This window comes from Sminthopsis crassicaudata, chromosome 6 (assembly GCF_048593235.1).
Source record: "Sminthopsis crassicaudata isolate SCR6 chromosome 6, ASM4859323v1, whole genome shotgun sequence".
Taxonomy (NCBI): Eukaryota; Metazoa; Chordata; class Mammalia; order Dasyuromorphia; family Dasyuridae; genus Sminthopsis; species Sminthopsis crassicaudata.
The window spans coordinates 73599539-73627409 of NC_133622.1; the positions used below are offsets into that span (position 1 = coordinate 73599539).

The following is a 27871-nucleotide window of genomic DNA, read 5'->3' on the forward strand; positions in this document are numbered from 1 at the left end:
ATCAAAATGTAGTTTTCTATTAATATACAATCAACAGGGATATATTTCTATTTGAAACACGCCTGATCTAATAACACCTAAGATCTCTTTTAGCTCTAAAGTTTTATGTACATGAAGTAAATATTAAACAAGGCACCCAATGACCATAATTATAAGGATATATCAAATTAAGTTTTGTCAAAGATTAGGAGATTAAGTCCTGGATTTGGAGTCGGGAAGACCTCATTTAAAATCTTGACTCACCCTTCCTGGCTAAGTGACCCTAGGTAGATCAAGACCTCTCTGAGTCTGCTTCCCCCCTTTAACATGAGGACAATATAAGTGGCCACTACTAGGCAGGATTGTCATGAGACTTAAGGTAATGTCTATCTAATGACTTGCATATGTGCTATATGGGAGGAATGGTAGCCTCAGAGGGAGGAAGATGGCTACGAGTCCCATCTCTGACACACTGGTTGTGTGAGCCTATGCCAGTCACTTAATATTTCCCAACCACTCCCTATGATTGCAGGTTGTAGAAAAGGTGCTACTTGGTCCACTATCAAAGCAATCATAGATCCAGTTATGTAAAGTACTATGTAAATGTCAGTTATTATATTATGTTATTATTATTATCATTCATACTGTAAATTTCTCCAAATCTATAAAGTAGACAGTTTTGCTTGAAATTTACAGATACACCTCATTTTACGAATGAGGAAACAAAAGTGGTAAAGTCATGTGACTAACATCACACAGGTAATAAGCCAGAAAGCCAGATTTTATATCACAATTACAGAAGCTGGGGATTGGCAAGAACTTTTTGGAAATCACCTAATCCAATCTACGCTCCATCTAGAGCTCTCTCCCACCACCTAGCATATCTGACAAAGGGTTGTCCAATTTCAGCTTGAAGACTTCCAATGGGAAGGACCAGACTTCCAACGGGAAGGAACCCAATGCTTCCTGAGGCAGTCTATTCCACTTCTGGACAGCACTGGAGATCAGGAAAATTTTCCTGATATCAAGCCATCTGTTTCTCTTAGATCTAGGGCTTAAGACAACAAATTTAATCTCTCTTCCATATGGCATCTCTTAAGATATCAGATGATAGCTATTTTCCCCTAACCCCAAGTTTTCTTGTTTTTAGGCTAAACATCCCCAGTTCCTGCAACCAATCCCCTCATATGACATGGTTGCCATCTTCTGGACATTTCCCAGCTTATAAATGTTCTTTTTCATGTGTGTCCACTGTGCTGAATGAAATACTCCAAATATGGTCTGGTCAGGTCAAAGGACGGAAGACTCATCTCTGGAAGCATGCAGCCCAAGATCACATTAGAGAACCTAGGCGGCTTCACTCCAAATTTAACTTTCTTACTACACTAATAACAATGACCATATCGGTTATTTCAGGAAGCTCCCCATCTGGTATTGTTCCACATATAAATAACCCATTGTCGATTTCAAATAAATGAATGGATATACAAAGAGCCCTCTGAAGTCATCACAGAAATTTTCGTCAAGTGGATTTACTTAAAGTACCGCGTGCTAGGGAATTTTGGTGATAGGGTGGTTCAATCCTCATCTGGTTGCTAGACTTTAAGTATCTTGCCATTAATTGAAAATCTTAGCCAAGCATTTTGCTTTCTTTTCACTTAATGATTTCATTGGAAATTAGCTATGGAGATTCATTTAAACAGTAAATATGCCATTTGGTGCTATTCCAAATGAGCTCATTTTAAAAATTAACCTGCTTTTCATCTGATGGCTAAAGTACAGTTTTCTTGTCTTACATTAGAAGAAAAAAAAAGAGAGAAAAGGTCAATTAAAGCATCTGATCTAACCTTAAAGCGATTCACCATTTATTACCCTTTAGCATCCAATAAATCTCAGCTTCCCTCACTGTCGCTTCTTTGTGATTAATGGGCCTTCACAAATCCTTCTCTGGACCTGGCCATTGTTTGCTTCCTCTAGTGCCTGTAGGTTTCTGAACAATTCCTGCTGATCTCACAAACTCTGGAAAGGCAGGGAAAACTAAGCACCACTTCTGTCAGGAGGTACAGGAGGCAGGGATCTAACTCAGCAGTCCCCAAACTGTGCTGGAAGCAATGTGACAAGGGGTTCGATGAAAAAATGGTAATGCTAGCAATATTTTTCCTTTGAAAATATTAGATGTGAAATGATGTATGTATCCAAAAAATTACTTACTGTGGCTGACAGGTTTTCTATTGGAATATAAGCTTAATTTCCTTAAAAATGTCCCTAGCCTCCCTTTATCCCATAAGTATTCAATCCTGCCCTCCTCCCTACAGCAGCATTTACTGGTTTGGTCCAAGGGCTTTTTGCCCAAACCTGCTCTGGGGCCATGTTCATTTGGCTAATCTAACAAGACAGAATGAAGAGGAAATGCTGGAAGGAGAATCAGAGGACCTCATTCAAATTTTGGCTCTGCTATTTACTGGTATGACTCTGCACTAGTCATTTAACCACTTTTTTTCCCACTATAAAGAAAGAGATGAAGGGAAGAAGGGAGAAAGGAAGCAAGGAAGAAAGGAAGAAAAGAAGGAAGGAAAAGAGGGAGGGGGGGAAGAAGGGAGGAAGGAAGGAAGAAAGAAACATATAGTAGTCATATTCCCCTGGGGTATTCTCTTCCTTCTTGCCAAAATATTTTTCTTCCTTCCTCCCTTTCTCCTTTCCTCCCTTCCTCCTTTCCTCCCTCTCTCCCTCCCTCTCCCTCCCTCCCTCCCTCCCTCCCTCCCTCCCTCCCTTCCTTCCTTCCTTCCTTCCTTCCTTCCTTCCTTCCTTCCTTCCTTCCTTCCTTCCTTCCTTCCTTCCTTCCTTCCTTCCTTCCTTCCTCCCTCCCTCCCTCCCTCCCTCCCTTCCTTCCTTCCTTCTTTCCTTCTGCCTAAGTATAATGGCTTACAGCAATGTTTCTCAGCTGGGGCATGGTAACACACTTTCATAGCACATAATTGATAGGTAAAAAAAGATGACTTCATTAATTTTTCTGTCTGAAGAGTTAATAGGCAGAAATAATTTTGGACAGATCAGACAGTATGGCCCAGGCTACTATGTCTATATATGGTGTTTAAAAATGTGTCGCTAGAGGTAGATAGGAAAGTTTAATGGAAGCATTTAGAAAGATAACTAATTGTCCCCTGGCAAGCTTGCAGGTATATTTTAAACTGAGAAAACTTGAAAAATACAATCTTAAAAGTCCTGTATTGGGCTTCTTTTTTCCTATCCAGGAAATGGAAAAATTCTTTGCCTCTTCTCACAGTCACCAAAATAAGACATAAGTTTGGCAGAGTCCAGGAAATGTAATATAAAGTTCCAAGTTTGAGGGACAGCATAGAGTATTGCAGTGTTCTCAAAGTGTGATTCTCTCTGCAGGGAGGTGGCACTGCGATCAAAACTATTGTAATAAAACATTTTAATTCCAAAAAGTAAATATTGATAGATATGATTCATCTACAAAAGTTCTTAAATGATAGGAGTATGAGGGTAGTTCATAGTAACTTTTTTAGAGTATAAAGGGGTCATGAGACCAGAAAATTTAAGTATCAAACTTAAAGTAGATAAGAGTTATAAATGTGGGATCAATAAGAACTGGGTTCAAATCCTATCTCAGACATCACAAGCTGTGCACTTATAGGCAATTTACTTACTCTCTTGTAGACTTAGTTTCCCCATCTGAAGGAGGGGTATAAAAATAGCATCTACTTCTCTGGGACTGTTGTAAGGATTGTTGTATTAGATTAATGTCTCTAAATTGATATAAAACCTTACAATCCTATCAATCAGCCAACAAGGATTAAGTGCCTACTTCATGCTAGGTATTGAAAGATACAAGTACAATAAAGCAATCACAAATTACAGTAAGCTTATATTCTATTGGGGGAAACAAATACATAGAAAAAGATAAAGTTTCCTCTTTTCCTCTTGAAATACTTATTATAATATGGGATGCTTCTCTAAAAGGGGAGAATGGGTTGGATGCATGGAAAAATAGGCAATGTAAAAAAAGATTAATATAATTTTCAAAATTTAAATATACAATATAAATACAAGATGAATATTTACATGCAAGGAAATTTGAGAGGGAGCATACTTAGAGGGAAATGGAAGGACTTTGAGCAAAAGCTATATAAATATGTTCATAATGATAATAATTATTATTATTTCAGGGCTAGATTATTACTACCAGAAATTACAGTATTATCCCTAAATAATCAATAAAACAAACAAAAATCCAAAAGAATCAAATTTAGTGATCAATGCAAATTAATCAAAAAAATGATAGAAATTGTATGATGTATCTGTGAAAAATTTAAAAACTGAGTAATTATCACATATCTGACAAGACATGGCCTATGGATGAACTGACAAGTGAGAAATACCCACAACTATGTGAGAAATATTACATAGAATTCAACCAATATCCTGGTTCTGGAACCACAACATCATTGTAGACCAAACTGTTGCCCATAATTCCCTGGACATAAAATTGATCCACAAAAATCCCAAGAGTAATTTTTTTTAATAGACATCTCTATAACAAACACGTACAGTGTACAAGATGTGATGAATGGTAATCTCTCCAAATATAGAGATATCTCAGAATAAATTAAAAGCATGTGGGTACAAGTTGAGATTCACAGTAAATCTGTTGCCAAACCCTGTTGATTTTGCCTCTGTAACATATTTTGCAAATCTCTCCCTTCCTGGCAGCTAAATTTCACTGTAAATACAGGGCTAAATCTAAAGCCAGAAAGACCCGAATTCAAATCCAGCCTCATATACTTATTAACTGTGTGACCTTGGGCAAGCCACATAACTGAATCTACCCATTTTATTGACTGTAAAATAGAGATAATAATACTGCCTACCTCATAGGATTGTTGTAAGGATTAAGTGAGATGATGTCTGTGAAGCACTTAGCACAGTGCCTGGTACATACTAGGCACTCCATAAAATCATGTTTCCTTCTCTTCTCTCCGTTCGCCGCTTATAATGCTGGCCCTCTTCAGTGGCTGGTCTTCCTGCCTCAAGTCTCAGCTCATTCCAGTTTATCCAGCTACCGAAGTGATTTTTTTCAAAGTGAAGAGTTCAGTTTGGGTCACCTTCCTTGCCTCTTTCCCACTCCTGTAGCCACATTCAATAAACACCATGGGATATCTGCTTGAGATCTGCTATATTGCTATTACCAGTATGCAATTTAAAATCCTCTTCCCCTCCAGTCTTCTTACATCTTATTCTTCTCCAAGTACCCTATGATCCAGTGATACTGGCCTCCATGATCTCCCTCAAATTAGCCATTCCCTCACCTGATGCCAAATGTTTTGATTGGCTGCCTCCCCCTGTTTAAAATGTTCTCCTTTGTTTCCACCTCTAGTCATTTCTGACTCCTTCAAGTCTTGCTTAAAATCTTTTTCTGCAACAAGTTTTTACTGCTCCCTCTCAGTGCTAATCCCTTCTTTCTGAGACTTTTTCCAATTTACCCTGTATTTATCTTATTTGAACGCAATTATTTGCATGTAATCTTTCCCATTCGACTGTGAGGTCTTCAAGGAAGGGGGTGGATGTTTTCTCTCCCCCTGTCTTTCTTTGTGTTCCCCTGTGCTTAGTACAGACCGTGACATATAGTAAATACATCTTGTTATTCTACTTCTTATGGAGGATTGGAAATAATCCCTGACAGGAATGAGAGAATATAAGAGGAGATGGATTGGGGGAAAAAGCAGAGAAAGAAGTTAGCAAAGAAATAGATAAGACTAGAAGTACAGGAAAGATAGGGGGCAAACCTTTCTCCACAACATGATTATGTTTCCTTATGTATATTTTTCCTCAATGAAAAGCAGTTAGCAGCAAACACTCATGAAGTATTCACTCAGGTTGTGGAATCAGACCTAGATATCACAAGTTTGGCATGAATCAATTTATATATAACCAAGCTGTAGGAACTCATTGCCCTTATTTTTGATGCTGGGTTTCTTTTGCTTAAAATTTCAGAGAAATTCCAATTCCTCATATAATTTGAGGACAAGAAAGCCACAGATTTCCCAAACATCATTTCAACATAGTTTCAAGCTTGTTAATACCTTTTTTATTTCAAAACAGTCCAAGTGACTAATCGGGCTTTTCCCTTCCTCTCCTCACCTTTATAATTTTCACTTTAATGGGTGCTAATGAGAAATGGACTTCCACATCAGCCAGCAGGAAGAAGGCATAGGGAAGAATGCCCAAAGTAGTCTGTAAATAATTGAGAATCGGCTCTCTCTACTCACTGGACTGACCTTTTTCAGTTTTGGGTGTCTGAGTAAGCTGAGAAAGAGATGGGCATCTTACTGTCCAACAATAACAGTAGCACCTAAGTAGTACACATTTCAACAGGGCTGGGATAATGTGGCCAAAAGTACATATACACGGACCACAGGAAGTTTGTAGGGAGCTTGTATGGAAAGTTTGGCACTCACGGGCCCCTCTGAACTTCCCTCCTAGTCTGGAGAAGTTCAGTTCTGGCTGAGAGAGAGTGAAGGTACTTTGGTGGGGATAAAAAAGGCGTGGGTAGGGAGAGAAAAAAGTAGGCTAACCATTTTTCTTTTTAACACAGCGAGGCTGCCACCTGATTCTGACCCTGGAATGAAACAAGAGGGTCACTCCAGCAAAGCCCCTCATGCATTCTCCAGCTGGGGCAGTGACACAAAGCAACGAGGAATTCCACAGGAAACCAGGAAATGTGCTTGAACCCAGCTGCTCCCCTTATTTAGAAAGAAAAGGAAATAAATCAACATAAAAAACAAACCAGAGATGGTTTAGATGTGGAAAAAAATTCTTCATGGAAAAAAAAAGGTTCTTTTTGAACCTTTTGAAGACAAAGGTTCATTCTGTGAGAATGTCAGGAGCCTACACAGGGACGAAAAGAGGCAGTTAGCAAGCATTAGGATCTTCCTGTAATAACAATAGAAACCTGGGACAGAAATAATTCTTTTTTATATAAAGAGGTTTGTCCTTTGACTTGGCTTTGAAAATTTCGTTGCTATGACTGAAACAACAGCATGAAAATGAATACAGTTTTCTCTTGGTTATCCGTGCCCTGATTATTCATATTGGGAATTCCCAGAACAAACTGGGAGTCTTGCTCTGTGATTGTGTCAAACCAAATAACAAGATAGCACCTACTATGTGCAAGAGGCTAAAATGAAGAAGAACCATGTTCAAGTCCCAGCTCTGATGGGCTTTGGTCCTATGACCTAGGAAAACTATTTAGTTGCTCGATGCTCCAGGAACTTCTCTGAGTTTCTAGATGTAGAGCAGGCTGCATTGGCAAAGGGAATTTCCTCATCTATTCCAGTGAAATCATTGATTAGAATAGAAGTCCTATTCCAAAGGTTCCCAAACATTCTGTGCCTTTAGCGATTTCATGCTTTTTTTTCATGGTATCCCTAGGCAAAAAGAAAAAATCCCCTAATGGGTTCTGTTCATTAAGCCATTTGATCATTTCATCATGTCCAACTCTCTATGACTCCATTTGGGGTTTTTCTTAGCAAAGATACTGAAATGGTTTGCCATTTATTTCTCCAGCTCATTTTACAGATGAGGAAACTGAGGCAGACAGGGTTATATGACTCACCTAGGGTCACACAGCTAGTAGGTGTCTGAGGCCAGGTTTGAACTGAGGTTTTCTGACTCCAGAACAGGACTCTACTCGCTGAGTCACTAACCACTCCGTTCATTAAGTAGTTAGATGGATAATTTTAAATATCCTGAAAAGTTCTTCTGAGCTCACTACAGTATCCTACAGCACTATGGGATGGCTTGGAAACTATGGTCCTAGTAAAAAAAGTGCCCAGAACTGCTGGGGATATAAATGCAGAAGGAACCAAGGACAGTTTACTGGGGGTGACATCATGTAGAATTTTAGAAAGAGGAGAATGCTAATTAGAGAGAAGAGAAAAAGCTCCCTCTAGGAGATGACACATGAGCTAACCCTTCAAGGAAAGCAGGTGGAGGTGGGAAGGTTGGAGGAGGTTGCCCTCTGGGAATGGGGAAACCAACCAGGGTAAAGGGATGGAGGTGAAATGCTGTACTTAGGAAATGGCTCATTGTAGCTTGGATCCAGAGTGCATAAAGGCAGGACAGAAGGGAGGAATAGAAAAGAAATCTCAAGTGGTGCACTGGACCCAGAATCTAAAGCCTGACCACATCTTCTCTCGAAGTCCCTCAGATGGCTCTCTCCTCAGCTCATTATGGCTTTTAGATGCTGACCAATGAAGTGGGATATGGCAGTATGGTAGCAGTTCTTTAATCAGTCCTGAATTCCCTTCACCGAAGTGGACTCAGAGAGGTAGCAGCATGTACCCAGATGCTCTTATAAATGCGATCTGATGAAATGCATTAATGTTCCTCTTCATTAGCAGAGATCAGTGAAATAGGATTCTGGGAAGTCAGGGATGATTTTGATTCTGAGTCATTGCTATTGATGAATAATTCTTCACGTCCTTTAAAACAGAGAATAATGCTTGTCCTTCCTCATGAGGATATAGCTAAATGTTAAGACAGATAATAATGGAGGGGGAAATTTGTAAAGATTTGAAAAATTATAAGAAATTCTAATGGTGTGGCACAGTGGATAAAACAGCATGTCTAGAGTAAGACAGACTCATCTTTCTAAGTTCAAATATAGTCTCAGACGCTTACTAGTTATGTAACTCTGGGCAAGTCACTTAAGTCTGTTTGCCTCAGTTTCCTTATCTGTAAAATGAGCTGCCGGAGGATATGGCCAATTACTCTAATGCCTTTGCCAAGAAAACCCCAAATGGGATCACGAAGAATTAGACATGACTGAAACAATGAAACAACAGAAATTCTAATGCGAATTCTACATGATGTATTCAAAGAGAGAAGTTTGTTCCATGTGTAAAATCGGAGTGCTATGTTTGGCCACTTCCTGGTGTGACATCTGAATCTCTCTGAGAGCAAAGATTCTTCACAGAATTGTTTAATGATATTGATTAATTATTGATTAATTGATTATCTATGTATTATTCTAGGTAAAGATAAGATCTGTAGTAATATACATCTAACAAAGGTGATGGTTAACGGGTAGTGGAGATAGAGAGACATACATGAATCATTTATTAAGAATTTGCTACATATTTGTTACTTTGCCAAGCATTGCAGCTGCAAATAAAAATTACAGTCTCTGTCCTCCAGCAACTTATATTCTAATGGAGGAAGAAAACACATAAAGAGAAGCTCTATGGGAAGGGAATGGGTCCATATGTGGTGACATGGCTAGAAATGCCCATGAAGTACAGTTGAAAGCCCAGATCAAGCCCAAGCTGTCCTGTCAAAGCTTAGGATGTCTCTGGGTCAGAGTTCTATTTTCAGGTAGGGAGGAAGTGCAGATTATGACCCTTATTGGAGGTCAGATGTCATGATGTGAGATATTCATGAAAACAGAAGACTATATAGAGAATAGGAATCAATTTTCAGTAAGTACTTAATTAGTGTTAAGTCACTATTTGCAAATTACTATACTTTGATGCTTAGAAGATTCTGAAATCTCACTGAAGTGGACACACCCTCCAGCAATGCTGGATTGAAACCCATCCATTCCCTATGCTAGTCTTCTCCTAGTTCTCCTGACATTGCATGGTTATCAATGGAGCATAAAGCACAGTTTGAGGTTACAGGGATATCTGATTCGTCATGACCCCATTTAGGGTTTTCTTGGCAACAATAGAGTGGTTGGCTATTTCTTTCTCCATTTCACTTTACAGATGAGGAAATTAAGGGAAGCGGGGTTAAGGCACTTATTCAGGGTCACATGGTAAGTATCTGAGGTCAGTCTTAAGTCTTTAAGACTACAGGCACAGTACTCTATCCATTGCATCAGGATCTCCTTGAGTCTCATCCTATGACCAACCACTGTCTCTCTCATGGCATCCCTTATAGGACCATCCCACCAATGCATTCCCCATTCTCATTTTACTGAATTCCCTTTTCCTCATCCTTCTAAAAGGGTTGAATATAACCTTCCACTACTGGACCGAAAGAGAGAGAACAAATACAAGAACAAATTTATCAGATTCCTTTCAAGAATCTTTTGGCTTTGGACCATTTTTCAATGCCACATTCACACATGCTCAGAAGGAACTTATTGCTGCTAGAAGGTGAAGAGATCTCAGAGATCAGCTAGTCCAAATTCTTGCCTTCCTTTGAAATATATCTTTTACTCTAGGTATATGTAGTGTACACATGGTGGTTTCCATATTACTCCCCCCATTAGACTGTAAACTCCCTAAGAACAAAGGCTGTTTTTACCTCTCTTTACCTCTTCTTGTATCCCCAGGGCTTAACATAATACCTGTTACATAGTAAACAATTAGGAAGAGCTTGTTGACTTAACCTCTTCATTTTTACAAATTTGGAAACTGAGGTTCAAATGTCATAGAATTATAGGAGTAAATCTGTAAAGTTGGAAAGAAACTTAAAACCACCTACTTCAACAGCCATCATTGTACAGATGTGGAAAATGGGGCTCAAGGGAGTTAAGTGTCTTGACAGTCTATAGATAGTAAGCGGCATTACGAAGGTCCTCTGATGCTCAATCTAATATACTTTCCACAATGCCATATTGTTTGACATTTCAGGCTTTGGCTACTTTGCCATTGTGAGGCGGAAAGAAGCTGCTTGTTCAGAGAAGCTTCAGGGGTGGATTAACATTCACTTTTTATAATGATTATTAATAATACCTGACTATATGTGTGTAATAAAAAAAGTGATAGTAGTAGTAGAAGAAAAAGAAGAAGATACATGTAAAATGTATGGGATTGCCTATCATCGGGGGGAGGGAATAGAGGGAGGGGGGGTAATTTGGAAAAATGAATAAAGAAGAAGAAGAAGAAGAAGAAGAAGAAGAAGAAGAAGAAGAAGAAGAAGAAGAAGAAGAAGAAGAAGAAGAAGAAGAAGAAGAAGAAAAGAAGAAGAAAAGAAGAAGAAGAAGAAGAAGAAGAAGAAGAAGCAGAAGAAGAAGAAGAAGAAGAAGAAGAAGAAGAAGAAGAAGCAGAAGAAGAAGAAGAAGAAGCAGAAGAAGAAGAAGAAGAAAGGAGAAAGGAGAAAGGAGAAAGAAAAAGAAATCAAGCCAAGAAGCGTATCATTCAGTAAAGTAAAACAAAGTGATTCTATCCCAAACAAGATCACCCTCACCGTTAGGGAAAGGGCAGCTTTTCAAAGGTTGCATGTGAAGGCAAAGCCCAGGTGGTCACTCAGTTCCCTCAATTTATGACTTTGCCACTGTGTAGCCTTTCCTTTTAAAGGCAAGTTTATAAGTCCCTACATCCTCTGACTTTATATTAAGAAATCTTGACATTCACAGAGAAGACTCCCATGGGTGTATGAGCTTGCCAACCTTTCATTTCCTTCAAGAACTTGTATCCCAGGATTGTGCTGTTACAGAACAGGATGAATATTCTAGGTGTGAGCATGTTAGATAACTATTTTTTAGCCTTTGAGTTTTCAGGTTGCAGAGAGGAGCAGAATTTCTAATTTAGGTTTACTTTTCCTTCACTAATAAAATGTAAGCTGGGTGAAGGTAAGGACTGCTTATTTTTGTCATCATACCCTCCAGTGCCCAGCACATAGTAAGTACTTTGCTCAGTGTTTGTTGATTCACTGATTATAGATTTTCTTACTCAATTTTGAGGAGTATATTTGTATGACTCTATCTGCTTACATATCTATCTATCTATCTGCCTATCTATCAATCTACCTGCTTCTCCTTCTCTCCCTCCCCCTTTTCCTCTTTCCTTCTCCCCCTTCCTCTCCTCTTTTTCTTTCTCTTTCTCTCCTTTGTCTTTCTGTCCCTCTGTCCCTCTCACACACACTCTCTCTGTCTGTCTACCTCTGTCTGTCTCATAAGAGGTTGTTAGTAAGAAATGGAGGATCAGGGAGATAGTAGTGACTGGCCCAAGATCACTCTCTGCATTAATAGCAAAATCAATCAAGACTAGAGCCTAGGGCTCCCGATTGTGTAATGCTACTTCTTTGATATCAAGGACTTGAAGTAAACTAGTTGCCATAGTGGATAGAGCCCCAGGACTCAAGTCAAGAAAACCTGAGTTCAATTCTGGCCTCAGATATTTACTAATTATGTAACCTTGGCCAAGCCTCTTGTTCCTGTCTGCCTCAGTTTCTTTATCTGTAAAATAAGCTGGAAAAAGAAATGATAAATCAACCATCCCAGTATCTTTGCCAGGAAAACCCCAAGTGGAGCCACAAAGAATGAGACAACATTGAAACAACTGAACAACAACCCATCAAGGGGTGTGACTTGGCTCTTCATTGACTTCACTTCCATTGGCTATTAAGTTGTTAAGGAGTCATACCACTATAGAAATTACTCTAGGATCTGACCACTTTTTTGGTCATTTTCTTGAAACACACTATTAGTAGAAAAGTCATAGGATACGATCTGGCTCTTATTTTACATTACAAAACCAGTAACTGTACTCACTTACAGAGCACTTTATTGTTGACAAAGGCAAATCCATCTGAACAACCTTATGAGTGAAATATAATTAGTCCCATTTTACAAATGAAGCTTAACTATTTAGGTGTTCTTTAGAAAATAAAAAAAAAGCATCTGCTCTTACAAATCAAGTCAGGCTATCGTTTTATTCATTATTCAATAGGTCCCAGGATTGTTACATCTTCTTAGTAGAAGCGTGCTGTACTCCTGAGTGCTTGGTATTTTTAGTCAAGAAAGCCCCTCTAAGAGATTACAATAAAAATTGGTGATCTCATATAAGAAGAGAGATCCATATTAGATGACTTTAACTAGACACAATATTAAATTAAAAAAGGAAATTGTTTTTCAAATTCATGATGGGGGAGAATATGCATTTAGAGGCAGTTAGATGGCATGGTAGATAGAATGAAATCAGCAAAACTCATCTTCCTGAATTCAAATCTGATCTCCGACACTTACTAGTTATGTGATCTTGGAGAAATCATTTAATCTTGTTTGCCTCAGTTTCCTCATCTGTAAAATGAGCTAGAGAAGGAAATGCCAAACTACTTCAATATCTTTGCCAAGAAAACCTCAAATGAGGTCACAAAGACTTAGAGAACTGAACAACAAGATGGTAGTGCAATGGAGAGAGCATGGGGACCTGGAGTCAGAGCAACTCCAGTCCTGGACTTTTCCTAGCTGTGTGATACTGGACAAGTTCACTTAACTTCTGCCTCAGTTTCCTCAACTCCAAAATAAAGACAATAGACTCTACCTCCCAAACTGTTGTGAGGTCAAAAGAGATAATATTCGCAATGTACTTTAGCACATAATTTCAGTGGAAAGAACACTAGGTCTGGAGTTAGAATACCTGGGCTAAGATCCCAACTCAGCTATTTACTACCCATATGACCCTGAGCAAGTCAATAAACCCCTGAACCTCAGTTTTTCCCTCTGCACAATGATAGATTTGGATGAGTTTTACCTTTTAAGATTTCTCTGAGATCTAGACGAATGATTCTGTAACCAATGAGATATTTGATAAAGCAAAAAAAATACTATAAAGGGGAGAGGGGAGGGAAGGAAAAGTATTTATTAAGTACCTACTGCCTACCAGGTATTATGGGATATTCATGTCATCAAGGGGTTCATAATCCTGTATGTTTCAAGGACCTTTTCTCAGAATATTGTTTATAAAAGCAAAAAAATCCAATATATGCTCTGTGTGTATAATAACAGAAGAAATCAATATATTTATGATATATGAAATATATTTATTAAATTTAAAAAAACTTGCTGACCTCAAGTTAAGAGCTCATGATCCAGCTAATTTCAAATAATAATTTATTCCTTGAAATTGTCAAGACCAGGAGTTTCAAACTCACATAGAAATAGGAGCCACTAATCCAGTACTTAAGGGCCCCCCTAGGCCACATATTGACTTAGTGTTAAAATGTAATATTATCTATATTTTATTACACTTATTTATTTTATTAAATATTTCCCAGTTACATTTTAAGCTGGATCAGGTGCACTCAGGAGTGTTATGATGACTGCATATGACTAATATATTTGCTATCTCTAGTCTTTTACCCTTCCCTTATTTCTTATGTAATAATAACAATAACATCTAGCATTTACATGCCACTTTTAAATTTCATGACCAGTTTTTAATTAACATTTTTTCTCACCTGCTCCTTATAAACAGACTAAGGATAGTCGTCATTATTATTCTGCATGGTTTTGAAATGAGTAAAGAGAGCCCGAGCATTAAGGTGTTTCACTTGTGGTCACTCGGACATGAAGTGATGGAGGAGGGTTTTAGACCCAAGTCTTTTCTGGCTCCAAGCTCAACATTCATTCCATTAAACATAGTGTGGGCCAGAGGAGAGCTAAAATGGCCTCAAGCAGAATCATAATGAGATTGGGCCATTAATGTGGACTGATTATTACTGTATAATTAGATGATACGCTTCTTTTTAAGGCCGACTATATGGATTTTTGAATAAAAAGGAAGAACAGAAAATTTCCATCCTTAAAGATTTCCCATGCAGTCTTAATAAGTTTGCAAGATATTTGTGTCTGTGTTTTCCAAGGGAAAAAATGTGCAACAGAAAAATGGACAAAATAGTTCTACCCTGGAATCATCAAGCCAGAAACTCTAATTTAGCTCACTAAACTTTGAAAAGATTATAATAACATCTACTTCTGGAGAAATGCAAAAATCAAGAAGCCAAATTCTCATGTTAGAGAAATTCCTTCCCCTGGTTAGGTACCAGAGTCATCATTAACTCTATTTGTGAAGAGACTACGTCTCCACACGCTTTGTGATTAAAACTACGTTTGAAAGGAAAGTAGTGCATTAGGCTACATTAGGAATGCACTCTGGGATTCTAGGAAAGGATTTGCTATAGTAAAATATCATGAAAATAAACTCAGATGGTCTGGGACTCATAAGACATACAAGTTGGGAGAAACAGGTTAGAATTAATGGGGAAAGAAGTTAAAGGGCAGAGTAGAAGGCTAGAGAGGGGGATCAACTGTCCTCCAGTAGAGAAATGAATGATAATAAGGGGAAAAGAAGAAGATATAGAAAATGGGCCTTGCCTTCCTGTCCAACTTCTCAGTAATGCGTGAGTAATGTAATTTTCCAACTTCCCAATTTCTTCCTCAGGGAATAAGAAACTGCTACACTTAGGAAGACCCAAGTTCAATTCAGGCCTCAGCTACTTCCTAGCTGTGTTCTCCTGAGAAAATCATTTAACCCTCTTTGCCCCAGTTTCCCTCATCTGTAAAATGATCATGTGAAGGAAATGGCAGACTACTTCAGCATCTTTGCCAAGAAAACCCCAAATGAGGTCGTGAAGAATTAGACATGACTGAAATTGACTAAAGAACAGACTTAGGAAAATCTCCTCCCTCCAAAAAAGGGGGTTCACAAAAAGGTCTGAACCAGATTATGAGCAGTGTGATGTCAGAGAATTGTCTTGTCTTAGTTCTCCTATGTGACTTCCCAAATTCACCCAGGCAGTTAAGTGGCAGAGCAGGATTTGAATACAGATCCCCAGACCCAAAACTAAAGCACATTATAATTTGCAAAAACATAGTCCCAGAAGATCCGCCTGAACAAAGTGGGTAGTGATCTTTTGTAGAGATGAGTAAACTGAGATTTAATTCTTTAGTAAGTTTTCTCTGTCAAAAAAAAAAAAAGTTTTCTAAATCTTTTCCCCTACAAATTCAGCCAGGCCATTGGCTTATTTAATATGCAATTGATCCCTTTTTTTTTTTAATCACATCTTTGGAAGGAAGAGCAAGGTGGACATTTCACAGGCTTAACTCCCTGGCAAGTATTTACAAAGTTCAATTGAAAAAGCCTTTCTGAGAAAATTATAGACCAATTTCCTTAATGAATATTGATGCTAAAATTTTAAATAAGATATTAGCAAAAAGAATTCAGAAAATCATCCCCAGGATAATACACTATGATCAAGTAGGATTTATACCAGGAATGCAGGGCTGGTTTAATATTAGGAAAACTATTGGTATAATTGACCATATTAATAATCAAATTAATAAAAACCATATGATCATCTCAATAGATGCAGAAAAAGCATTTGATAAAATCGAACATCCATTCCTATTAAAAACGCTTGAGAGTATAGGAATAAATGGACTATTCCTTAGAATAATCAGGAGCATATATTTACGACCGTCAGTAAGCATAATATGCAATAGAGATAAACTGGAACCTTTCCCAGTAAGATCAGGAGTGAAACAAGGTTGCCCACTATCACCATTACTATTCAATATAACACTAGAACGCTAGCCTCTGCAATAAGATCCGAGAAAGAGATTCAAGGAATTAGAGTAGGAAATGAGGAAATCAAACTATCACTCTTTGCAGATGACATGATGATATACTTAGAGAACCCCAAAGACTCTGCTAAAAAGCTATTAGAAATAATTCAGAATTTTAGCAAAGTTGCATTATACAAAATAAATCCACATAAATCCTCAGCATTTTTATATATCACCAACAAAATGCAACAGCAAGAGATACAAAGAGAAATTCCATTTCAAACAAATGTTGAGAGTATAAAATATTTGGGAATCCATCTACCAAAGAATAGTCAGGAATTATATGAGCAAAATTACGAAACACTTGCCACAAAAATAAAGTCAGATTTAAATAATTGGAAAGATATTCAGTACTCTAGGATAGGCCGAGCGAATATAATAAAAATGACAACACTCCCCAAACTAATCTATTTATTTAGTGCTATACCAGTCAGACTCCTAAGGAACTATTTTAATGACCTAGAAAAAATAACAACAAAATTCATATGGAAGAATAAAAGGTCGAGAATTGCAAGGGAACTAATGAAAAAAAAGTCAGATGAAGGTGGTCTAGGTGTACCTGATCTAAAGCTATATTATATAGCAGCAGTAACCAAAACCATTTGGTATTGGCTAAGAAATAGACCAGTCGATCAGTGGAACAGATTAGGTACAAAGGACAAAAAAGGGTACATCTATAGCAATCTAGTCTTTGACAAACCCAAAGATACCAACATTAGGGATAAAAATTCATTATTTGAAAAAAATTGTTGGGAAAACTGGAAATTAGTATGGCAGAAATTGGATATGGATCCACACTTAATACCATATACCAAGATAAGATCAAAATGGGTCCACGATTTAGGCATAAAGAACGAGATCATAAATAGATTAGAGGAATAGAGAATAGTCTACCTCTCAGACCTGTGGAGGAGGAAGGAATTTATGACCAGAGGAGAACTAGAGATCATTATTGATCATAAAATAGAAGATTTTGATTACATCAAACTAAAAAGTTTCTGTACAAACAATACTAATGCAAACAAGATTAGAAGGGAAGTAACAAATTGGGAAAATATTTTTACAGTTAAAGGTTCTGATAAAGGTCTCATTTCTAAAATATACAGAGAACTGACCCTAATTTATAAGAAATCAAACCATTCTCCAATTGATAAATGGTCAAAGAATATGAACAGACAATTCTCAGATGATGAAATTGAAATTATATTCACTCATATGAAATAATGTTCCAAATCACTACTGATCAGAGAAATGCAAATTAAGACAACTCTGAGATACCACTCACTACACACCTGTCAGATTGGCTAAGATGACAGGAACAAATAATGATGAATGTTGGAGGGGATGTGGGAAAACTGGGACACTAATGCATTGTTGGTGGAGTTGTGAAAGAATCCAACCATTCTGGAGAGCAATTTGGAACAATGCCCCCAAAAATTATCAAACTGTGCATACCCTTTGATCCAGCATTGCTGCTATTGGGCTTATATCCCAAAGAAATACTGAGGAGGGGAAAGGGACCTGTATGTGCCAAAATGTTTGTGGCAGCTCTTTTCGTAGTGGCTAGAAACTGGAAGATGAATGGATGTCCATCAATTGGAGAATGGTTGGGTAAATTATGGTATATGAAGGTTATGGAATATTATTGTTCTGTAAGAAATGACCAGCAGGAGGAATACAGAGAGGCTTGGAGAGACTTACATCAACTGATGCTGAGTGAAAGGAACAGAACCAGAAGATCACTGTATACTTCAATGTTGTATGAAGATGTATTCTGATGGAAGTGGATATCTTCAATATAAAGAAGATCCATCTCACTTCCAGTTGATCAATGATGGACAGAAACAACTACCCCCAGAGAAGGAACACTGGGAAGTGAATGTAAATTGTTAGTACTACTGTCTATCTACCCAGGTTACTTATACCTTCGGAATCTAATACTTAATGTGCAACAAGAAAATTGGATTTACACACATATATTGTATCTAGTTTATACTGTAACACATGTAAAATGTATGGGATTGCCTGTCATCAAGGGGAGGGAGTAGAGGGAGGGAGGGGATAATTTGGAAAAATGAATACAAGGGAGAATGTTATAAAAAAAATTACTCATGCATATATACTGTCAAAAAATTTATAAATAAAAAAAAAGAAAAAGCCTTTCTGAGGAGTTAATGATTTTTTTAAAATGCAGTCACATAGCAGCATGGCAGAGTGACTTGATGAACTCTGAAAGGAGAAAGGAGGTGCAACAAAGAGAAAAGCAGGATGCAAATGGGATAGATTGGGGATGCTGGGGACACTAAAGATAAATGAGTCACATCCTGATCGGTTAGGAAGAGATTAGAAAACCATTGAATTCTTGGAGGGAAGAGAAGAGGAGGAAGTGATGGGTATCTGTAAGGCTGTACATAGTCGAAGGTTGGGAATAGGAACTGAACCTGTAATTTCACTGAAAGAAGGAACTCCCAGATAAGGAAGTCTCTCCCACCAAAATTTATAGAATCAGCATAGCAGATAGTTAAAGCCAGGATGAGGCCATTAAGCTCACATTAAGTTCACAGATGAAGCACTAAGGCTTCAGAGAAGTTTAATTCAATGTCACATGGCCATTAAATGCCCAAGGAAGAATTTAAACTTAGGACTTCCTGACTTCCAATCCGTAGCTCAACATATTATATTATACTGCCTAATGTTAGAGAATCTACACAGTTTATGAAGATTTTATTTCCTATTGCCTACTTTATCATGAAGTAGCTTTGCTCTTTCAAAGGCTTAATCAATACCGTACCGTATTGATACATTCTCTATAGGCACATAAGTTTGCAAAGGCCTTTCCTCACAACAACTTGGGGAAACAGGAAGTCCTAGTATTATTCCCATTTTAAAGAAGGAGAAACCGAGGTTTAAAGAGAAGTTAAATGATTAGAAGTGTTTGAGCCACAATTTCAATTCAATTCCAATTCAAATCAACTCTAGACTCAGCACTCTTTCCAATTTGCCATATTGAGTTCATGAAGCTGTCCAAAATTCCCTGGGGATCTGTGAATTTGTTTTCCTTCCCTTCCTTTCCCCTCCTTTCCTTCCATCTCTCCCTTCCTTTTTTATTTTCAATATTTCAATAATTGTATATTGATATAATTGGTTTCCTGTGTAACCCTATATATTTTACTTTTTCATTTCAAAACATGATTCCAAGAAAGAATGCATAGTTTTTCCAGACAGTCCAAGGGAGATAGAACATTTAAAAGGTAAAGAATGTCTTCCCTATAGAGAAGCATTAGAGAATGTCTAAGCATGATATTATAATATGGGTAAGCAGAACTCAATTTGTTAAAAGGAAGCCTTTAAAAAGTGAGATGATTGGCTATAGAGACATAAAATAAAAAAGGGAATTTCAAAAGCATGAAAGTTTTTTCTCCAACACAAATTATAATTGTTTAGAAATCCTAACTGTCCAAAATTAGACATAGAGCTCCTGGAACTTCACTTACACCAATTTTGCTGATTGGTCACCCCAAACCCAAGGTCTCGGCACTTACCACTTATTTCCTATTTAGCTGTAGAATTTCAAGAAAATAAACTGTTTTTAAAAAGAGGGGCATGGGAAGTAGTGATAGTAATGAATAAAGAAAAGGCAAGAGCATCAATGAAAGATTTTAAAAATATTAAGAAAGACTAGAAAGAATATAGAAAACAGATATGTTGGTATTATCACCATAAATGCAAAGGGTACTTGGGGAAAAAAACCCAAACAAGCTCTAGGGAAGAGATTAATGGTTTCCCCAAACATTTCTCTTTTTAGTCTTTGTACATAGAAATGTTTATGTTTGTTGATGATTTCCTAGTTCATCTCTTTTTTCTTTTTAAAGAAAGGAGTAATACTATTTTTTAAAAATCTCATATTTCTTGAAGGTTTTTTGGGAGGAGGGGAAATCTATGTTTTCTTTCCAACATGACTTTTATGGAAATGTTTTGCTTAACTTCACATGTGCCTTCTTAAAAGGATTAGGAATGGGAAGGAAGGGAGAAAATTTGGAACTCACAGTTTTAAAAACAAATGTAAAAAATATTTTACATGTAACTGGGAAAGTAAAAATATTAAATAAAAAATAAAAATTAAAAAGAAGGCTAGAAAAATACAATGATTCAAGCTAATTTCAAAAGACTTGTGATGGAAAATGTAATCCACATCCAGAGAAAGAGCTATGAAGTCTGAATGCAGATTGAAGCATACTATTTGCACTGTTTTGCTGTTTTGTTGTTCTTTCTCATGGTCTTCCCCTTTTGCTCTGATTCTTCTTTTACAGTGTGACTAATGTGGAAATATGATTAACATGATTGTACATGTGTAATGTATATCAGATTGTTTGCTGTCTTGGGAATAGGGGAGGAAGGGAGAAAAAAAATTGGAACTCAAAAGTCTTACAAAAATGAATATTGAAAACTATCTCTACATATAATTAGGGAAAATACCATTAAATGCAAAAAAGATGGAATATACAGACCCATATAAGAACATTTTATTTGAAAGCTTTTTATTCTTGTTTTCTTTTACTCAACCAGTTGCAGCAGAAACAAGGAACACTTTAGGCTTCTGCCCAATATTTTTGAACTTTATTGACCAAGAAGAACAGCAGCATCTCAACAAATTAAACAAACATGTAGTAAGTGCCTCCTGTGTGCTGAGTGTTCGATATTAGAGTATACAAGATCCCTATTTGGTGGAATTGTTATTCAGTTACTCAACAAGCATTTATTAAACATGTACCAGGCAAAGGCAGCTAAGTGGCTTAGGGGAGAGAGTGCCAGGGCTATTGCCAGAAATACCTGAGTTTACATCTGGTCTCAGACACTTACTAACTAGATCCCTTCCCAAGTCTTGTTACCCTGTTTGCCTCAGTTTCCTCATCTGTAAAATGAGCTGGAGAAGGAAATGGAAAGACAATGCAGTGTCTTTGCCAAAATCCATGACTAAGCAACATCAAAGTGCCAGGTATTTTGCTAAGCCCCAAGGATACAATGAAAGGTAGAAACAGTCCTTGCCCTCAAAGGCAGATTGAGAGCAGATAACACGTAAATTATTAGGAACTACAAATATACACATACACACACATAGAGGGGAAGGAACTAGAAATTGGGAAGGATCTGGAAGGACATTCTGAGCAAGGTGAGATATAAGCTCAGTCTTAAAGGAAACCAGGAACTAGAGACGAAGAGACAGAGCAATTTAAGACTTCTCAGAAATTGGAAAGGGATTGTCTCCTCAGAAATCAGAAAGGGATTGTTCTATGTGAAGTTAAGTCAGTGTGTGTAGACCATAAAGTTAGTGGAGGGGAGTCACGTATAAGAGGTTTAGAAAAGTAGGAGCATGACGAGCTGTGAAGAGTCCAGAGGACTTCACAAGTGATCCAGAAGACAACAGGAGTCGGAGTAGAGGGATGAAGTTGGGCAGACTGTGCTTTAGAATAATCACACTGGTAGCTAAGGGGAAGATGGTTTGGTGAGGGGAAAGGCTTGAGGCAGAGAGACCAGTTGGAAGGCTATTGCAATAAGCCAGGAGCAAGGTTAGAGGAGCCTACAGGAAAGCGGTGGCTGTGTGGGTGCAGAAAGGAGACTTACATCCCAGAGGTTATGAAAGTAGAAAAGAAGATTTTTGGAACAGACTTTCTTTGTGAAGTGAATGAAAGTAGAAGGTTTGCAAGTCTGAGAAGACGCCAGTGTGTCTCCATCATAGTTTAAAAAGGAGCAAACCTGACTGAGGGTATAAAGATGAAGGGGAGATGGGTGTATCTAAAAGCATCAGAGAAGGAGCCAGGGTGATAGTGGGGTGATAGTGAGCTCAGGCAGTCTGTGGCAATGTAGGAAGAAAAAAGAGGATTTTGTTTCTTTGCCTTGGAGTAAGTTCTCCATTTTTTATTATTTCATTTCTTTGCCTCAATTTACCAGACACTAATTAACCCCCCCCAAATTTTATATGATGCCTGCTCTTTAACTCCTTTTAAAAGCCATTTAACAATTAGGTTAAGTTCATCCCATCAAAACATTTTTTATGGTTATTTTCCCAGACCTGGAATTTCATCTGTGTAGAAACTTTGATCAATAACCAATGGCCTGATTTGCTTAATTTTCAGAGAGAAAACTCACTATAGTGGGTTTCTCATCTGTGAGATGGGTATAATAGTGCTTACAAACACTACTTGCCTCACAAAGCTGTTCTGAAAGAAAATACTCTTGCAAACTGGGGGGAAGTAGTGGGAGAAAGGAAAGACTACTGGTCCAGAGTCAAAATCTGGCTTTATAACCCACCTCTGATATTTACTGCCCTCAACTCCTAATTCTTCTATTATCTTTATGATCTCAGTCAAGTGACTTCACCTTTTAGAACCTGAGCTTCCTGATCTTTAAAATGAAGAAATTTGGTTCTGTGGCTTCAAAGGGACTTTCCAGTTCCAAATCCACAATCCTAACCTGTACAGTTTTACCAAGTTGCCTGGGGCACTGGGGTTGTGACTTAGTCAGGTTCACATGGGAGTGAGCTCAGAAGCAGTATTGGAACCCTGCTCTCCTGACTACATTGCTGGCCATTTATCTGTTATAATATGCTGGCCTCTTTTCTGCATTTTATCTGTTTCTAAATATCTCCCATTTAAAACCCTATTACTTCTTTCCACAGTTCTGGGTGACCCTCCCTAATACATATGCCAGTTATAATAGAGCCTTCTCAGGGATGAATGTGATGCATTTGCCTCCTATTAAGCCCCACAGGAAAAGGATAAATGGACTTGCTTTAAAAGAATGCCCGATGTAAAATTTTCTTTTATCAAATTTGACAATTTAAAATATTTAATTTTTCATTCTTACTTTAGTGTCTGATTTACTCAACTGGCAACTTTGGTGGAATCTTTACCTTGAAATTATTGTCAGGAGATCTCTCTCTAAACTCACATTAAATGATACATATTCCTGAAGTTTCCCAAAGGCAAACCACCCCACAGAAACAAGTTATTTCCTCAAAATTGGAAACTCCCCATGAATAATCCACAATACATTTTCACATAAAAAACAAATGTTTAAAGAAAATTAGGCCTGCAGCTTACTTCAAAATCTCCCCTTGAGCCTTGAAGGTCTAAGTCCTAGTTAGGATAAATGAGAGAGATGAAACCATCCTTTCTTCTTCCTAAATAAAAAGCTGACCTGCAGTCAAAATACTGAATTAGGAGAAATAGCAGAAAGACAACCTTGGATTTGGTTAGATTTCCATTCAAAAGCCACCTGTGACACTCAGTAACTATGTGATCTTAGGCAAGTCCCAACCTTTCTTGGGCCTAGCTTCTTGAGCTATAAAATCAGGTAATAAGATCTCTCGGATCTACCTCCTGGGGTTGTTGGGAAGCTCAAAAGAGCTAATGTATATAAATTGTTTTGCAAACTTCAAAGTCCTATATCCTTGTTGGTTATTATCATTATTTGCCTTTAGTAAATGCCTATTGCTTTCTGCAATCTCTAGCCTCCTGATAATAACCATAAAGCACTACTACCTTAAGTATCCCTGAGAAGCACGCTCCCAATTTAATCAAGGATCTTCAATCCAAACTCATATTTCCTTCCTGCAGTTCCAGCATCAATGAGTTCTTTGAAAAAAAGCAAAGTATACGAATTCACACTAATGTGTGACTGACTGATAGCTGCTCAATCAAAAGATTGCATATTTAGAGTTAGAAATGACTTTAGAAATAATCCAGCTGAAGAATTCTTAATCTTTGTGTCATGGACCCCTTAGATAGTTTGGGGAAGCTTGTAAGCCCCTTTTCAGAAATAACATTTTTATTGATTTTTTTCCCCTAGGCAATTGGGGTTAAGTGACTTGCCCAGGAAGTGTTTAGTGTCTAAGGCTGGATTTGAATTCGGTTCCTCTTGACTCCAGGGCCAGTGCTCTATTCATTGCACCATCTACATGCCTCCCAGAATAACATTTTTATTGTTTTTATATTTTATTTACAAGATATATTCATGGGTAATTTTTCAGCATTGACAATTGCGAAACCTTTTGTTCCAACTTTTCCCCTCCTTCCCCCCCACCCCCCTCCCCCAGATGGCAGGATGACCAATACATGTTAAACATGTTAAAGTATAAATTAAATACAATATATGTATACATGTCCAAACAGTTATTTTGCTGCACAAAAAGAATCGGACTTTGAAATAGTGTACCATTGGCCTGTGAAGGAAATCCAAAATGCAGGTGGACACAAATAGGGGGACTGGGAATTCTATATAGTGGTTCATAGTCAGAATAACATTTTTAAATGAATAAAATAAAATACACAGAATGGTAAAGAGAACTATATTGAAATCATTCATATATTGCAAAAATAAATTTGCAGAGCCCAGATTAAGAATTCCGGAATTCTAGTTCAATTCTCTGACTTTATATGAGGAAACCAAAGTGCAGAAAGATAAAATGTCTTAGCCCAGGTCACAGGGAATAAGTGGCAAAGCTGGAAATTTATCCAGATCTTTGGACAAGGTTGAACACCTGTTTTCATGGCATGATGCTCTTTCCTGCAGGTATCTGTATTTGTCTTTCCAAACTTAGGCAAGGATTTCAGGCAATGGTAACAATGAACTTAAAAAGCTCCATTGAAACCAATGACCTCTGAGGTCACGTTCAATTCTGAGAGTCTATGAGTCAGACCGTGTAGGGGAAGATACTTTGGGGCAACTATTAATAGAGAGAAGAGCTCCACAGGGACTCTGGACTAGACCTGCAGCTATCCTAAGCTATTCTTGCTTTTATTAATTTCTCCTCTTCCTCTTCTGAACTCGCAAGGTCTCTAAAAGCTCACCTGGCTTTTTTTTTTTTTCATAATGGCTCCCATACAGCTGACCATGGGCAGAGGGCAGAGCTTTAATAGGCTAGAGAGTGACTCTATATTACTTAATAATCCCAGGATACATCTTCGGATTCTTTCTAGGGATAGAATTATGTCTGGGGGGCTAGTTCAGAGGGGAGAGGGGAGAGCATTTTCTCCCATATCCCATATAAATACATACATCAATCCCTAAAGGGATAAGCTGGACAGCTTTGCTCTTAGGTATTTCATATAAGGTTGTGTCAAGTGCCCAAGTCACCAAGCCCAACCTTTAGCCCCATATCCCAAATTGTAATAATGCATCAACTTCATTACTTCAACAGGGGCTCAAATTTCCTAATACCAGTGCTCTGGACTATAAGAACTATATATGTTTGTCTAAAGCAAAGCTTCTTAAACTATTGGTTTCAACCCCATATGGGATTGTGTAACTGAGGGGTTGCAAAAAAAATCAGTGATAGTAAAAGCTTTCTGAATGAATGTCCTACATCCTCCAGCATCAAACATTCTGCCAAGATTTAATTCTTTAAGTTAAAAAAAAAAAGCAGTCAGGGGACAGCTAGATGGCAAAGTGGATAGAATAATGATTTTGGAGTCAGGAGGACCAGAATTCAGATCCAGTCTTAGACACTTCTTAGCCTGAGTAAATCACCTAACCCCAATTGCCTTGCCAAAAAAAAAAAAAAAAAAAAAAAAAAAAAAGGCAAAAACCAAAGAAACCCCAAACACAAGCATTTCCATTTCATTAGTATGCAAATGTGCTTTCAAATTTTAACTAATGGTAAAATTATATGAATATTAAAGAATTTAAAAATTGCTTTGCTTTATAATTTATTATCAGCAAATGGTTGAATTGTAAATCTATTTTATATACTTATAGACCCAGAGTCACATAAAAATTTCTTGGGCGAAAAGGGGCCACAAGTGAAAAAGATTAAGAAGTCCCAATCTAAACTAAGCAGTGAATATGTATATTCTTTAATTTGACTTTGGACATTTATTTCTTGAAACTATGGGGATTCTCTCTGGTGATGAAATGTTTAGGATTCATATGGCTGAGGGTAGGCTCAAATATTCTGGAGGTGGTCATCCCAAGATTGGGTCCCTGTGGGGAGAAGCCCGTTTTGTCCTGATTCAAGTTATTTCTCAGCTAGACTTCCAGGGTCTGGAACTCCAAAACCATGGCTGACTTTTCTGAAAATTCAGTGGAAAATTCAAGCCTTGATGTCATTTGTGTTTTACCAGAAAAACACTAATTTTAACCTGGAAAATTACATACCTATATAGATTTCTCCACATAAAATATTTCCACATTATATTTGACTGGGGTATGTGCCAAATAACAGCCCTGGAAGGCATACACACATAAACTGATTTAAATTTGGCCAAGGACGAGTAAAAATGTGTTGAATAGGCTCCTTCTGTTCCCTAAGATGGCTCAATGAAAGATTGGAAAGAGCCTTAAACAGCTGGACAGCTTTCTTTCTTTCTTTCTTTCTTTCTTTCTTTCTTTCTTTCTTTCTTTCTTTCTTTCTTTCTTTCTTTCTTTCTTTCTTTCTTTCTTTCTTTCTTTTTTTAATAGAAGAACTAAGAAAGTAGCAGGCAGAAAACCAGTAATTCCAGATTTTTTTGTATTCCATTCATTTCCCATTTAGCACGTACATACTATGTGTCAAGCACTGTGCTAGGCACTGGAGATACAAAGACAAAACAAAAGCATCCCTAAATTTGGGAGTTTGGGGAGGGAAAGAATGAGGTTAGGAGTGAAAGGAAATAATACACAAACTATTCTATGGGTCAAAAGTAAACTCAATACTACCAAAAAAGATATCATCATTTTTCCCCCTAACCCTTCCCAGCCAAAAGGATTTCTTTCCACGTGATAAAGAAGACTGTAAATGAAAATTAACAAGGCAGGTGGCATTGGAGACTAAAATTTACAAGAAATGCCTGCAGCAAGACACTGGGAGCAGGCACGGAGAGGAGCACAGTGTACCACTTGGATAACCTAGTTAGACACATTGGGAGATGAATTGCTGTTAGTTATTCTCTATGGAGGACCAGATGGGATTGTGGAGAGAGTGAGTGAGAAGGCCTTTATTTGAATGTCTCTCAGGATTCGGTGGAATACAAGTGCTGGTAAGAATGTCGTGATGAATCGTACCACTACTTCTGGGAAGATAGCAAAGGAAGGGTCCCTTCCACTAAACTTTTACAGAAGGCCATTGCTAACCCGTGCCTTTTTAAAAATGTGGGTAGACATTAGCCAAGTCCAATATCATCTCCTCTTTGAAGTGAGTCTTGTCTGACTGAGGCAAAATCTCACAGGATCCCAGGTCCCCTTTAAAGAAATCTCAAAAGCCATCTATGGCATAAGATTATGGAGGTCATAGACTCAGCTAAGTGGTGCAGTATTGGTCCTGAGGTCAGAATACTTGAGTTCAAATTTGACCTCAGTTTGCCTCAGTTTCCTCATCTGTAAAATGGCAATAACAATAGCTTTTACTTCCCAAGATTATTGTGAGGAGCAAAGGAGATAATAATTGCAAAGTGTTTAACACAGTGCATAACTCATAGTAAGTACTCTTTAAATATTAGCTATTATTATGTCATTATCATTTATTTACGTATTTAATAT

The 27871-nt window shown here is 37.6% G+C and overlaps 1 protein-coding gene and 1 long non-coding RNA gene across 8 annotated transcripts in view; one reads left to right on the forward strand and one right to left on the reverse strand.

Moving 5' to 3' along the window:
* The window catches only part of LOC141546697 (uncharacterized), a 29037-nt gene extending 27568 nt beyond the window's left edge, over positions 1-1469 (forward strand). The window contains exon 3 of the long non-coding RNA XR_012483400.1: positions 1130-1469. This is a non-coding gene — a long non-coding RNA (uncharacterized LOC141546697). The remainder of the gene's footprint in view (positions 1-1129) is intronic.
* ZNF827 (zinc finger protein 827) overlaps positions 1-27871 on the reverse strand; it is a 256489-nt gene that overhangs the window by 125460 nt on the left and 103158 nt on the right. The gene's annotated exons all lie outside the window — the stretch shown is intronic.